The 15425-nt window shown below is 42.0% G+C and overlaps 1 protein-coding gene across 6 annotated transcripts in view; it reads right to left on the reverse strand.

Annotated features, from left to right (window-relative positions):
• thrb (thyroid hormone receptor, beta) overlaps nucleotides 1-15425 on the reverse strand; it is a 245918-nt gene that overhangs the window by 194449 nt on the left and 36044 nt on the right. For 2 of the 6 annotated variants that reach the window (XM_031903427.1, XM_031903429.1), the window contains exon 1: nucleotides 3430-3692. The gene's annotated coding sequence lies outside the window, so the exon portion shown is untranslated. 6 annotated transcript variants of the gene reach the window in all.

Raw genomic sequence — 15425 nt, forward strand, 5'->3', positions numbered from 1 at the left:
AATGGGGCCGATTCACTAAAGGTCGATAATGCTTATCGCATGCTTTGTGTTAAAAAGCATGCGATAAATAAGTACCGATTCATCAATGTCATTTCGCATTGCGTTAATTAGCGAATAGAAATAGTACTAACCATGATTCCCAAAGTAAATGAAGCATGAAACGCACAAAATATCGCATTAATCTGTGCGACTATTAACACCTACTTGTAGCAGGCGGTACTTAAAGAAAATTGCGGTTCCTGAGCTTTTGGCAACACAACATGGAGTTTGCAGTCGGATTTTTTCAAGAATGTGTTGGCCCTAGAGTGATGCATTCTTCAGTTTTCGAGGAAATGGTAATTTTCAGAACAGTAGTTTTCAGAAAGTAATGGCTACATGTGTATTATTGTGCTCTAAATGTCGCACGCTGCAAAATATATCGGACGCGACAGTAAGTAACGCACACGGCGGGAAATAAATCAAGAAAATCAGTCATTGCGAGTTAAATAACGCAAAGAACATCACTTCTTAATTATGATGCCCGTCTGCCTGTGAATCGAGGCGTTAGGTTGCAAAAAAGTGATAAAATTTTAACGCATGGTATAAATAGCGTTCGTTTTATCGACCTTTAGTGAATCGGCCCCAATATGTCAGTAACATCAGTCTTACATTTTCAGGTTTGCAACTTCATGCCAGGTTCCTGCATATGCTCAAAAAAAACATTCATTAGTTTCAGAGGGGGCAAGAGATACACTACCAAATAGCACCTAACATATCGAGTACTTTCCTGTGTGCAAAAGTGAATAGAATTTAATACAAAGATATTTTTGGATGCTGGAGGAGGCATTTTGCACTAGAGAAGATTTAGCACAATGACAATACACTGTGAATGTATCTGTTTCTATCAAGTTGTATATTAACAGTAGTATGTCATCATTTGGGTGCGGAGTATTGAAAACTGTGTCCATACACGGTAAGATCCGCTCATTTGGCAAGGTTGCCAAACGATAGAATCCTTTTCCTGATCCACCTACCTTGTGAATTTTCTCAGTATATTGCCTATTGTGCACTAGCTCCAGACCCCCAAGCACAAGGAACGCCAAACCATCAGCATCAAAATATGGACGTACTGGCACTCAAGAATTCCACATATTTGAAATACATTGAAAAAGCAACATCTCCTTATGCCCAAAGTAAGTGAATTAGTTCCAGTGGTTGCCAGTCAAAATTTTCCAGAGTGGACTCTGGAAGCATTAAAACAAAATGTTTACTGTCTCATTAAAATATGGTACCAGTCAATGTTTTGGTACCAATGAAGCATAGAATAATTAGGATAAAAAGAGAATTATTTTTGCTTAAATACTTCCCTGGTGGACTTATTATTTTGAAAAGTGTGCTTGTCTGTCTGTCAAACTTGGGAAAAGTGTAGGCAGGACCTCCTCTGATGAAGCACCCAATGGTGCGGAACTTGTAAGGAGGGTGGAGTATGGGGACCATGTGTGCACCTGTTTCTTCGTTTGGCAAGGTATGATTTGTTTTTTGAATTTTTGCAAATAATTAGAACCAATAAATGTTTGCATGTTTCATTGTTAAATTTGTTGTTTACCTCTACATATATTTATTCAGGACCTTAACAGTGAAATAAAGACATAAAATGGTCTCTTTCCCTGTCTATTAATTATTGTTGTAGGCAGGTCATTCCAATGCTTTGGGAGGGCTCATTAATTATTACACATTATTTCTTTCTTTCTCGCACACAAGAGAGTACTGGACATGTTAGGAGTTATTTGGTAGTGTATCTCTTGACCCTTCTGAAACTAATGATTTCTTTTGAGCATACACAGGAACCTGGCGTGGAGTTGCAAACATGAAAATGTAAAATTTATGTTACTGACATATTGAATCAACCATCTAGGGCACTAAACCAGATGAATCACATGACAAGTTATTACAACTAATAGTAGTTTATAAACAAACATCTTACAAGTAACCAGATGAATCACATGACAAGTTATTACAACTAATAGTAGTTTATAAACAAACATCTTACAAGTTATTTAAAATTCTTGTGCATTATACCATGATAAAAATGAGTGTGAGTTAATAATGCCACATTAAAGGTGTCAGTCACAGATTTTAACACCACTGGCAACACGGTGGAACCAGTATTCAGTTCTGAATGCAGTGATGTGTGAATCATCTTTCTGATAGTAATAAAATATCCATTTCCCATTGGCAGCATGAAAGAACCAGCAACGTCAAAAAGTGAAAATATTTTCTTTTACAGTTATATTTTGTATTGGTTGACTTACCTACCTACAAATATACTATTTTCTGGTAACAAATGGCCTGCTTTATATGAGAGACATTTTCATATTATAGTCTTGTAGAGAGCCATGAATTACATTTAATTCCTATTTACCTTTCTGTGTAAGAACTACATGCATTGTATTCTACAGCACTTATTTTGTTATCTGTTATACAAAGATGCCTTTTTTGCCCTAGTCAACTTGGATAGCTTTCCTCGTGTTTATACAGCAACTTATAAACAAACGATAATAGTGTTTCTGAAGTAAACACACAATTTTTACCAGTGCAGGATAGCAGTAATTAATATTTAAATTTGCATAAACAGTTCCATTTTTTTTTGTTTTATTGTTCCTTTAACACATACTTAGTAAGAAGGTATCTATCATAAACATAATCATCAATCAAATGACAATTGGAGGCAGCTCTGACACTCATTGCTCAGTCTGATTCTAGTACATTGAAGCATGTTGGATAATAACAACACAGTAGCACAAACTAGAGTGGAATTGGCATGGTTTGGACTATTATTCTGTCAGGGATAAAGCAGAAAGCTATGGCAGATGTACCTTTATAGCACATGTGCTTACGATTTCACTGTGACACAATATAGAAAAGCATCTTGCATCCAGGAACCCACATGTGTGGGCCAAGCAGGCAGGGTGAATAAAGGGTGCCACATGACATAATATACCATTCACTCCAAGTCAATAAAACCTGCCAGGTGACTGGCAGCACATTGCTCAGGTAAACACCTAGGTCCCAATATCACCATAAACACTTTACTGAAACACCCTACCCCTACACTTGAGAATTCAGAAAAATATAAATATATTTCTGGGTGCTAATACTTTCCCAAACGGCCATTGTGAGATCAGGTTGGCCGACACATCTGTGCTCAGTAAAACAGCTGCTGACTGCTATGAAATAAGGGGCAGTTTTCGCGGACTCATACTGCAGCACAAGTTAAAGAGGAAAACGCTGCAATCCCGGGAAGCCCTTCCATCCAATCCCCTTGACCTAGTTACTCAGCCTAACTTCATTACAGAGTCTCTTTCCACAAGCTACACCAACCTGGCACCGCGGGTAAAGAACACTCGCTATACATAACTTGTCCCACCCCCTCTCTCTCTCTCTACTCACCGGCTCTGAAAGCCACAGACGCACCACAGTGCAACAGCTGTCGCGTCTTTCTTCTCAAATTCCAGTCAGACTGTTCCGGGCACTGTACGATTCTCGTCACTAACTACAACGCACTTGGACTTGGCACGGAGTGAAGTGCCTCCCCGCAGCCCCTGCGCCCTGCTATGCCAGTCACTCCCAGCGTTATCCCCGCTTGAGTTTAGGCTGGATAAAGTGCTGCCTTCTATTTCCAGTCTCCCAGGATAGATCCCAATTACCACCACACCCTCCATACTCCGGCCTGTAGCACCTCCTCTCAGCCTGACACACCTGCACTGTCACTGTGCGACTGGGGCAACTACACATAGACAGTCATTTGCTAACTCACTCTCTCTCTCAGCGATTAAACATTGACAGCAATGTGACAGGAAAACACACTTTTTGTACAATAATTTGCAAGTGCTGGTGCATGTTTCTGTTATATATTGACCCTACACTGCTAGGAACACTGTTTAATTGGATATATATAGTGAGATAGACATTGCATAAATTGATTAAGCTCTTATTTTGGCACACACGATTGATACAATATATATATATATATATATATTGTGTGTGTGTGTAAACAGTGTAGGGTCAAAATATAACAGGGTGAAAATTTTTACTCCCTGCTTCCAATGCCTATGTATTATACTGTCAACATAAAATAAGGTGTCTCTTATCTACTCAAAGTGCAAAGTGTGTGGGATGAATCCATAAGCTCTAGGTTTGCCACCTTTCACATAAACAAAACAAAATATAAGCCTTCCTATGTTTTTATGCATTTTCCATATTAATAATATTCGCCTCAAGCGGCCAGGCTGCTAAAATTCCAGCTTGGTGGCAACTTTATTGAGCTCTCATTAAAGGGCTAAAAGATAAGAAAACTGTTGACATTAACATGTCTGTCGGAAACAAACGTATCCACACACACTGCTTTGTAACAGTTCTGCCAACCATGCACAGTAATCAAGCAGTTGGGCCACAAACAGACTGATAGGTTATTATAGGGACATTACACAATATGATGCCTGCCTTTCTATTGTTCCAAATGATCAGAACAGCAGGCAATGAAGAGGAGCTCTATGCAACATACATTGGCAGATTATTTTATTATCATTAAAGTGCATCAACAGTTCATAAGTTGGGCAGTCAGTCTGCAGGGTCTCCTGGGGTGTGTGGGGCCCGCTGGGGCTGCCATCCCAGGGGCCCCCCACCAACCAACCACCCAACCACCCAACCATCCCCCCCGAGTGTGCATACCTTTAACTTAACTTTGCCGCAATTAGGGGAGCGCTGATCTGTTGACAGATACAATTTTATAAAATGCCGTATTGAAAATCTAAGCAATATTTAAAGAAAATGGTTGGGATCATCAGGCAAGTATATACGCACCAAAAATCTTACAAAACTGGTACATGTTTGGCTAGATTTAGTTCCAGTAAAATTGCCACTGAATTTTTAGCAAAGTAAACAAAATAACTCACAAACTTACCTACATGATGAGATAAGGCAAGGCCCAAACACCCGGATTGTCTGATCAACTCAACCCCTCCCACCCCCTGTCCACACACAATCACAACAAACAAGTTAGATCCTTGCACGGGAATTAATCTTTTCTAAGATCATATTTCAGGGCAATGAGTTAAACATGCATTTCATGTACACACAGCTTTTTACACAACAGGAGGATTAACAGACAAGTAAAACTGGGGTCACGCAATAACGCTGAAAGGAGAAAACACAATACATAAAATAGAGATAACAAGAAAAATCTGTAGACATTCAGGTACAATATAGACTGGTAGAACCAGCTTAAAGGCACCTGAATAACTGTCCTCATAAAACCCCACTTACCTTACACTTCTGGGACAGGAGTGCATGTAATACATGATATATACATATAATAATGTGCATTATATTTTATTTAAAATTTTGCCAAATTAAGTGCAGATATAAAAAGCATCTCCAATTTTGAATTTCCTGCTGTGGTAACAATCATAAGTCTTGTCTGTTTACACTGTATTTCCTGCCAGAGATTAGTATATTATAGTGCTCCCTTGGTACTAAAGCTAATACAGATTGGTCCTTTTTAATAGGCCTTTCCTAGATCTTTTTTATTTGGACGTGACTGATACAGTACAAACATTCTGCAACTGGAAATCAGGGCCCTAGGTTGAAAAGACCTTTAAGTAAAAAGGCACACAATGTATACATGCCAACAACAGTAATAAAATAAAGGTAAACAGAGCTGTTAACAGAGCATATGTAAATATAGAACGATTCCCAGTACAGCTATAACTTTTATATATATATTTGCATTATTACTCAGCTTTTGGCTACCAGGTGCCCATCATATTAACATGTGTATCGATAACATAGACTGGCCAAGTTAGGACAAACAAAACTACCAAGCCTTCTTATTAAATATTATGCCCCAGGTCTATGGTTTTGCACACTTTGGCAGAAATTCAGCTGTACCCTAATATTAATAAGTACTCTAAACTGTGCACTGAGAGGTTGCTTTATTCACCTACCCACTTGCATATGAAAGCAGCCACATTATACAGCAATATCTCCAGCAGGAACAACAACTAAACCTGTTGGCAGATTGTTTAGAGAGGTACCAGCATCTGTATCTTTTACACAAAGTGCAGGGCAAACCTTAGTATCCTTTAAAGCAAACAGTAAGTTCTGCACCAGAATGTGCCATTACTTTGTTTTTCATATCCTAAACATAAAGCTAAGCACAAGAGTGCTGCAATACTGGTTTGTAGCTGGGACCTGATTGATATCACTCCAACCTGAAGCTCAACAATAAAGTGTGACTGAAGTTTATCCGAGCACAGGTCACATGGTTGTGGCACCCTGGGAGATAAAGAATATGGCTAGCCCCATGTGAAAATTCATGTTAAATATAAAAAAATCTGTTTGTGTTTTTGAAAAATGGATTTCAACGCAGGATTCTGCTGGAGAAGTTCTATTAAACCTTTAAGTGCCAGCAGAATTTCACATTTCGGTTCCCCCCTGTGCCAGACGTTTTGTAAACATTCTGTGCTCTCTCATATTAGGGTTCAGTTTAAGTAGGAAAAATATATATTGTTTTTTTTCAGGAGAACCTGAGCTTTCCAAATCTGTCTGAGTTTTTGTGTATTTCCACTTCTGAAACAAGATTTAGAGCTTTAAATACTAAAGAAAAAATAAAAATTTATATTTTTCATGATATAGGGATCTATACCAGAAACATATTTTATTTTATGGACAAAAATTCAACTGATTTGGAAAGTCTCATGTCTCCCAAACGTGCCAGTAACTGATATGTATAGTTTTATGAAGATTCCTTATGAAGATCAAAAACAGCAATAAATTACCAAATTTTTAAAGCATTACAACAAAATACTGCATACTTTAGATTCCAAAGCCAAAAATCCTGGAACATTATACCCCAGGAAACCATATATTTTTGAAAAGTACACATTCAACACCTTGGGGCTGATTTACTAACCCACGAATCCGACCCGAATTGGAAAAGTTCCGACTTGAAAACGAACATTTTGCGACTTTTTCGTATGTTTTGCGATTTTTTCGGATTCTTTACGAATTTTTCGTTACCAATCCGATTTTTGCGTAAAAACGCAAGTTTTTCGTATCCATTACGAAAGTTGCGTAAAAAGTTGCGCATTTTTCGTAGCGTTAAAACTTACGCGAAAAGTTGCGCATTTTTCGTAGCGTTAAAACTTAAAAGGTGCAAAGTTTCGCGTAAGTTTTAACGCTACGAAAAATGCGCAACTTTTCGCGTAAGTTTTAACGCTACGAAAAATGCGCAACTTTTTACGCAACTTTCGTAATGGATACGAAAAACTCGCGTTTTTACGCAAAAATCGTATTGGTAACGAAAAATTCATAAAGAATCCGAAAAAATCGCAAAACATACGAAAAAATCGCAAAATACCGATCATTACGAAAAAAACGCAATCGGACTCATTTCGACCCGTTCGTGGGTAAGTAAATCAGCCCCCTTATCTCCCACATAGCATTAGGTGCCAAGAAAACAAATCCTAAATATGATAGCCAAAGGTCTGCTGAACAGTTTGATGGCCATTGTGCATAGGATCACCAAAGTATCTGGTACAGGTATCGGACCCCTTATCCGGAAACCCGTTATCCAGAAATCCGAATTACGGAATGCCCGTCTCCCATAGACTCCATTTTAATCAAATAATTCAAAATTTTAAAACTGATTTCCTTTTTCTATGTAGAAATAAAACAGAACCTTTTAATTGATCCCAACTAAGATATAATTAATCCTTATTGGATGCAAAACAATACTATTGGGTTTAATTAATGTTTTATTGATTTTTTAGTAGACTTAAGGTACTGAGATCCAAATTACGGAAAGACCCCTTATCCGGAATACCCTTGGTCCCGAGCATTCTGGATAATGGGTCCCATACCTGTATTTAGAGGCCCCAAAAGGAATTTAGTGCATAGAAAGTGCATACGCTGCACTATAAGCTCCCGGCATGTGTATTATGTGCCATAAACCCCCCTAAAGTTACAGAGATCCTAGAAAACCATACATTTTCCGAAAGTACAAAACAAAAATAGGTAAATACATCTTTCTACTGCAAACTACCAAACTACAAAGCTATTCAAAACATAACGGTTTTTATGAAATTTCTGAAAATCATCACAAAGCTTGCATTTTGCCCCAATATGTACCCCGAATTTCGTAACATATCAACATAAAACATTCTAAATATCAACGTCAGGGGTCTACTGAACAGTTTGATGCCCAGTATGCATAGATTTACCAAACTATGTGGCGTATGTGCTGGTACCTCTCTAAACTATGTGGCGTATAGAGTCACCCAGATGAAAATAGTGCATATGAATTTTCACATCTGACGCTCTGGCTGGTACAATTTTTGCACCCAATATGTGTATTATGTGCCATAAGACCCCATAACAGTATGGAAACCATATATTTTCCAAAAGTACAAAACAAAAATGGGTAAATACATATTTCTACTGCAAAACCAAACTACAAAGCAATGCTAAACATAACGGTTTTTAAGAAATTTCTGAAAATCGTCAAAAACTTGCATTTTGCCCCATTATGTACCCCACATTTTGTAACGTATCAACATAAAAAATTCTAAATATGAACGTCAGGGGTCTACTGAACAGTTTGATGCCCAGTATGCATAGATTTACCAAACAATGTGGTATACAGAGGCACCCAAATGATATATAGCAGACAAAAGTTCCATGGGCAATGACAAATAACATAAAACAATGCGAAATGCAATAAAATTGCTAAAATTCAAACAAAATCACTAAAATCAATGTTTTGTTTTTTTTCGCCCAGTGAAATCTGCAATCAGAATCACAGTTTGAGTATTTTGGCTTGGGTAAATTAGTTTTACAGACAAAATTAAGTGAACAACACCTATGCATAATTGAAAATCCAATAAAACGACTAAAAACGCAATAAAATGACTACAAAATCCACCAAAATCACAGAAAATGTGATAAAATCACCATAATAACATACAACAGGTATTGTGCACTATCCGCAATGGCAATAAAAACATTTATTCAGGCTAAAAAAAAAAACGATGGCAAAAAAAAAAAAATCCACAAAATTGTGTAAGTGTGTGCACTTGGCAAAATGCTTGTTGTGTTCAATTAAGTGTGAGTGCTGCAAGTGCTGTAAATGTGTGAAACCGCCCCAAAATGTGTGTGTAAGTGTGTATTAGTGTAATAAATGTGTGTTTGCATGTGTATGTGACACTAACCTGGGGACAAGCAGGCTAAAGATTGCAGGAGGGATGCAGGAGGGACTGAGAAGCCAGAGGAGAAGTCTTGGATCTGTAGATCCTGTGAGTGAGCCCATGGGGGGGGGGCTGGAGAGCAGGAAACGACAGGCACGTGTCACGGTCGGTATCCCAAAACTCAGAACAGTTTCCAAGGGCTTGGTCTCGGCTCACGCTTCTGCCTATAACCGCCGCCTTTCACGTCGGGAGGAGCCCTTCGCTACTCGGATGCCGCCAGGTCTTATAGTGAGAAGCCCAAGGAAAGAGTTCTGAGCAGGCAAGGGAACCAGAACCGTTCTAAAGGGAAAATGGGCAGCACGGTACCAAACAGAATCCGGAAGAGTAGTCAAAATACAGGCGAGGGTCGGTTCAGGCAGCAGTACAGGAAGGTCAAGGACAGGCAGAGGTCAAAACAGATCAGCAGAACAGGAATAACACACCCAGGAACTCACAGGAGGAAAACCTACGTTGGGCAATGATTTTGCTCTGAGAACCGCTTTAAATATTCAAATCTCGCGCCAAAATGACGTCATCCGCAGCGCAACGCGGAAGAAGGAAAGTGCGCATGCGCGCGCAGCACAGGGGAGAAGGCGCATGCGCAGATGCGAGCGCACGTCAAGATGATGGACGCGCGCGCGCGCCACTAGGAACCGGAGGGCGGGCGTCCCCGCACAGGCAGCGGCGGGCGTCCCCGCCGAACCCCTAGACCACCAGGTAACCTCACATTACCCCCCCCTCCAGAGGGGGCCACCGGACCCCTAGGTTTGTCAGGAAACTTGGTATGAAACAGTCGTACAAGACGATCTGCCCGAACATCAGGCGCTGGAATCCAAGACCTTTCCTCCGGGCCATACCCTTTCCAATGCACCAGATATTGAAGTTTACCCCTGGAGAGGCGAGAGTCCACTATCCTTTGCACTACATACTCGGACTGACCTTCCACAGATATTGGAGGAGGAGGAGTCCTCTGCCGAACTACTCTAGCGGGCTTTAACAAAGAAACATGAAAAGAGTTAGAAATTTTGAGTTCGGGAGGAAGCTCTAAACGGACAGTGTTGGGGTTTATAACTTCGGACACTGAAAAAGGACCAATAAACTTGGGCCCAAATTTAGTGGATGGAACTTTTAAGGGAACATTTTTAGAGGAAAGCCACACTCTATCACCAACCTGATATTCAGGTGATGCTTTATGATGCTTGTCAAAGGCTTTCTTTTGAGCAGCTATTGCGGTGGATAATGATTTTTGAACCTTTTGCCAAATGTTGGAGAACTGACCGACTAAAGAATTAACCGCAGGCACATCCGAAGACGCGGTAGAAAAGGAGAATACCCTGGGATGATACCCAAAAACAATAAAAAATGGGGATTCCCCGGTGGAAGAGTGAGTGGAATTATTGAATGCGAACTCAGCCCATGGAAGGAAATTTGCCCAAAGGGATTGGTTACTGGAAATATAACATCTAAGGTACTGTTCCAGAGACTGATTTGTCCTTTCTGTCTGCCCATTAGTCTGTGGATGATAGGCTGAGGAGAAGGACAATTCTGTACCCATCAAAGAGCAGAAGGCTCGCCAAAACCTGGAAACAAACTGAACCCCCCTATCAGAGACAATGTTCAGCGGGGCACCATGGAGCCTAAAAATATCGGACAAGAACCGTTCAGCAAGGGACTTGGCAGATGGGAGGGCTGGGAGGGGAATAAAATGCGACATTTTACTAAAGCGGTCCACTACCACCCATATGACCGTATTCCCATTGGAAGGAGGTAAATCTACAATAAAATCCATGGAGATGTGAGTCCATGGCTTTTCAGGAACAGGAAGTGGCTGTAGCAGACCCTGGGGCAAAGACCTGGATGGTTTGGAGCGTTGACAGACTGGACAGGAGTCAACATAATTACCAACGTCTTGTTTCAAAGTAGGCCACCAGAGGATACGGGATAGGAGAGAACAGGTTTTGTTGCGACCCGGGTGCCCGGCCACCCTAGAGTCATGGGTTTCCAACAAAACCGCCTCACGAAGGTTTTCAGGAACGAATAATTTTCCTGGAGGTAAATTAGGAGGTGGATTACCCTGGGCTTTGGACAAGGAGGAATGTAAATCCGGACTCAGGCCTGCAATAATCACAGTTTTAGAGATAATGGGACCAGGGTTCCCCTCTTCCCGTGGGTTGGAATCAAAACTCCTGGACAGGGCATCTGCTTTGACATTTTTGTCCCCTGGTCTAAAAGTTATGATAAAATTAAAACGAGAAAAGAATAGAGCCCATCTGGCTTGTCTAGGATTTAGGCGCTTAGCAGACTCGATATACAAGAGATTCTTATGATCTGTAAACACCGTAACCACATGTTTAGCCCCCTCTAGAAGATGTCTCCACTCTTCAAATGCCAACTTTATGGCCAATAACTCCCTATTACCAATGTCATAATTCATCTCAGTAGGAGAGAATTTTTTGGAAAAGTACCCGCAGGGGTGGACCTTATTGGTGACTGGGTGACGCTGAGACAGAACTGCTCCTGCCCCAATCTCAGAAGCATCCACCTCTACCAAAAATGGGAGAGTAGTATCTGGATGCTGCAGTACAGGAGCAGAAACGAAAGCTTCCTTTAGTTTTTTGAAGGCAAGCAGGGCTTCCTCAGGCCACATAGTAGGATCAGCACCTCTCTTAGTAAGGGCAGTAATTGGAGCCATGAGGGAGGAATAGTTCTTAATAAATTGTCTGTAGTAATTAGCAAAACCCAAAAATCTTTGAATGGCACGCAAAGACAACGGTTGTACCCACTCTAGAATAGCCTGAACCTTGGCAGGATCCATTTCCAGACCCCTTTTGGAAATAATATACCCCAGAAAATGAACTGACGAGACCTCAAAAACACATTTTTCAATTTTAGCATACAGATGATTTTGTCTCAATCTTAATAAAACTTCCTGGACATGGGCACGATGATCAGACAAATTGTTAGAATAAATCAGGATATCATCCAAGTAAACTACCACAGTCCGGCCTAAGAGATCACGGAAAATGTCATTAACTAATTCCTGAAAAACTGCGGGAGCGTTACATAAACCAAAGGGCATTACTAGATATTCGTAGTGCCCATCACGGGTATTAAAGGCCGTTTTCCACTCGTCCCCCTCCCGAATTCGTATTAAGTTGTAAGCTCCTCTAAGATCAAGTTTAGAGAAGATGGTGGCTCCCTTCACCCTGTCAAAGAGTTCTGAAATCAAAGGAAGGGGATAACGATTTTTGACTGTGATTTTATTTAGACCCCTATAGTCGATGCATGGCCTGAGCCCCCCATCTTTCTTCTCCACGAAGAAGAAGCCTGCGCCAGCAGGAGAAGAGGAGGGTCTTATGAATCCTCTTTCTAAGTTTTCACTAATGTACTCTTCCATAGCCTGAGTCTCGGGAAGAGATAAGGGGTAGGTTCTACCTCTAGGGGGAGTAGAACCAGGAACCAGATCTATGGCACAATCGTAAGGTCTATGAGGGGGAAGGGTTTCGGCTGCCTTTTTAGAGAAGACGTCCGAAAAAGGGGAGTAATGAGCAGGTAACCCCTCAATAGAGGTAGTAGCAAGCATTTGAGAAGGCTGGGTACAAAAGTACTGGCACTTATCTCCCCATTGGAGTATTTTATTAGTTGGCCAATCGATTTGCGGATTATGCTTACGTAACCAGGGGAGACCTAGAATCACGGGGGTAATGGGACATTTAATGATGAAAAAAGAGATTGACTCTGCATGGCAAGGGTTCAAAGACATAGAACATTCTACTGATTTGGAGGAAATAAAACCGGAGCCTAGGGAAGTTCCATCAATAGCAAGCACCTTAACTGAAGGGAAAAAAGGAACCGTGGGTATACTGCACCTATGAGCAAAATCACCATCCAGAAAGTTCCCTTCTGCCCCAGAATCAATGAAAGCTAAGGTTTCCACAGAGTGCGTACCCCATCCCAAAAGGACCGGAACCATGACTTTAGAAGAACATTGTTGGGGAGTAGAAATGACATTGCCCAAGCAGAACTCCCCAGACCTGCTTAGGCTCTGTCGTTTCCCGGCCTTTTGGGACAGGTACTACGGAAGTGACCCCTATCCCCACAGTAAAGACACAACCCATTAGACCGCCTGCGAGCTTTTTCCTCAGAAGATAAACGGGTTGAACCCAACTGCATAGGCTCTTCAGAGGACCTAGAGAAAACCGCTTCAGGTTTGGGCATATACTCTGCAGGAATGGTGTGGGGAGTGACTACTGGGACCCTCTCTTGACGTCTCTCCCTATGTCTCCTATCAATCTGAATGACAAGATGCATCAGGGAGTCTAAAGAGGGTTGAGCAGGAAAATTTACCAGACTATCTTTTACAGCATCAGATAGCCCAATCCTAAACTGACTACGTAAGGCAGTATCATTCCAGCCCGTTTCAACCGCCCAGCGACGGAACTCAGAACAATAATCCTCAACCCGTCGTTTGCCTTGTCTGAGGTTACGAATAGCCGAATCAGCAGAGGCAGTACGATCGGGATCATCATAGATTATTGCCATGGCCTTAAAAAAGGAGTCTAGGGATGTACGGGCTGGATCAGAAGGGGATAAGGAGAATGCCCATAATTGAGGATCCCCAATAAGAAGAGTCATAACAAAGCTAACTTTAAGCTCCTCAGTGGGAAAAGAGCGAGGGAGGAACCCAAAATACAATTTACAAGCCTCCTGGAAGGCAAAAAATTTACTTCGCTCCCCGGAAAACTTTTCGGGGAACGGTACCTTTGGCTCCACTACTTGCATCCCTGGAGTGGGAGACGGGGATCGGCTTTCAGGAAGAGCAGGAGTAGCAGCGGATGGCTGTTGCTGGAGCTCATCTAACCTCGCAGAGAGTCTCTGAAGGCATTGGATGATTTGATCCTGTTGAATCTCTTGTTGCCCAATACGCTGAAGGAGGCTCGCCCGAAAAGCCTTGGAGGAAGTAGGAGACCCAGCAGGCCCTTCAGCATCCATATCTGGCCCAACGTAATGTCACGGTCGGTATCCCAAAACTCAGAACAGTTTCCAAGGGCTTGGTCTCGGCTCACGCTTCTGCCTATAACCGCCGCCTTTCACGTCGGGAGGAGCCCTTCGCTACTCGGATGCCGCCAGGTCTTATAGTGAGAAGCCCAAGGAAAGAGTTCTGAGCAGGCAAGGGAACCAGAACCGTTCTAAAGGGAAAATGGGCAGCACGGTACCAAACAGAATCCGGAAGAGTAGTCAAAATACAGGCGAGGGTCGGTTCAGGCAGCAGTACAGGAAGGTCAAGGACAGGCAGAGGTCAAAACAGATCAGCAGAACAGGAATAACACACCCAGGAACTCACAGGAGGAAAACCTACGTTGGGCAATGATTTTGCTCTGAGAACCGCTTTAAATATTCAAATCTCGCGCCAAAATGACGTCATCCGCAGCGCAACGCGGAAGAAGGAAAGTGCGCATGCGCGCGCAGCACAGGGGAGAAGGCGCATGCGCAGATGCGAGCGCACGTCAAGATGATGGACGCGCGCGCGCGCCACTAGGAACCGGAGGGCGGGCGTCCCCGCACAGGCAGCGGCGGGCGTCCCCGCCGAACCCCTAGACCACCAGGTAACCTCACAGCACGTAGTAACCCTGTGTCTGTCATTTCCTATGGGGCCCCTGCGCAATCACGCCCCAGGGGTCACTCACCCCACCTCTGCTCATTGCCTAGGGGCTGGGGAATGAGCGGGGAGTGAAAGAGTGGCTTTAAAAGCCGCTCCTCCGCTACCAGACCCGGAAGTACTGCAGAACGTAGAATCTGTGTTCTATGGCACTTGGGTACTTTTATCCACAGAACGTAGATTCTACGTTCTGTGGCACTTAAAGTGTTAACTGATGCGTTTTATTAAAAAAAAAAACACATGTTTTCCCATAACACAGTAGTGTTTACTTTGGACTTCCTTTTTATACTAGCCCACAATACCAGGCCACTATACTAAACTAAAGAGTGAGGTGTGAATTTAAAGAAGGCGTGAAGAAAGCCTAGACAGCCAAATGGGCATCTGCCACTAGGTAACAGCCAACTTTTAGCTGAAAAGGGAGAAAATATGTCTTCATGAATAACACTGCAGAATAAACTACTGTGCTAAATTTGGGCTATTTGACAACCAAGACAAGAATGCAA

Source organism: Xenopus tropicalis, chromosome 6 (assembly GCF_000004195.4).
Source record: "Xenopus tropicalis strain Nigerian chromosome 6, UCB_Xtro_10.0, whole genome shotgun sequence".
In the NCBI taxonomy this organism is placed as follows: domain Eukaryota; kingdom Metazoa; phylum Chordata; class Amphibia; order Anura; family Pipidae; genus Xenopus; species Xenopus tropicalis.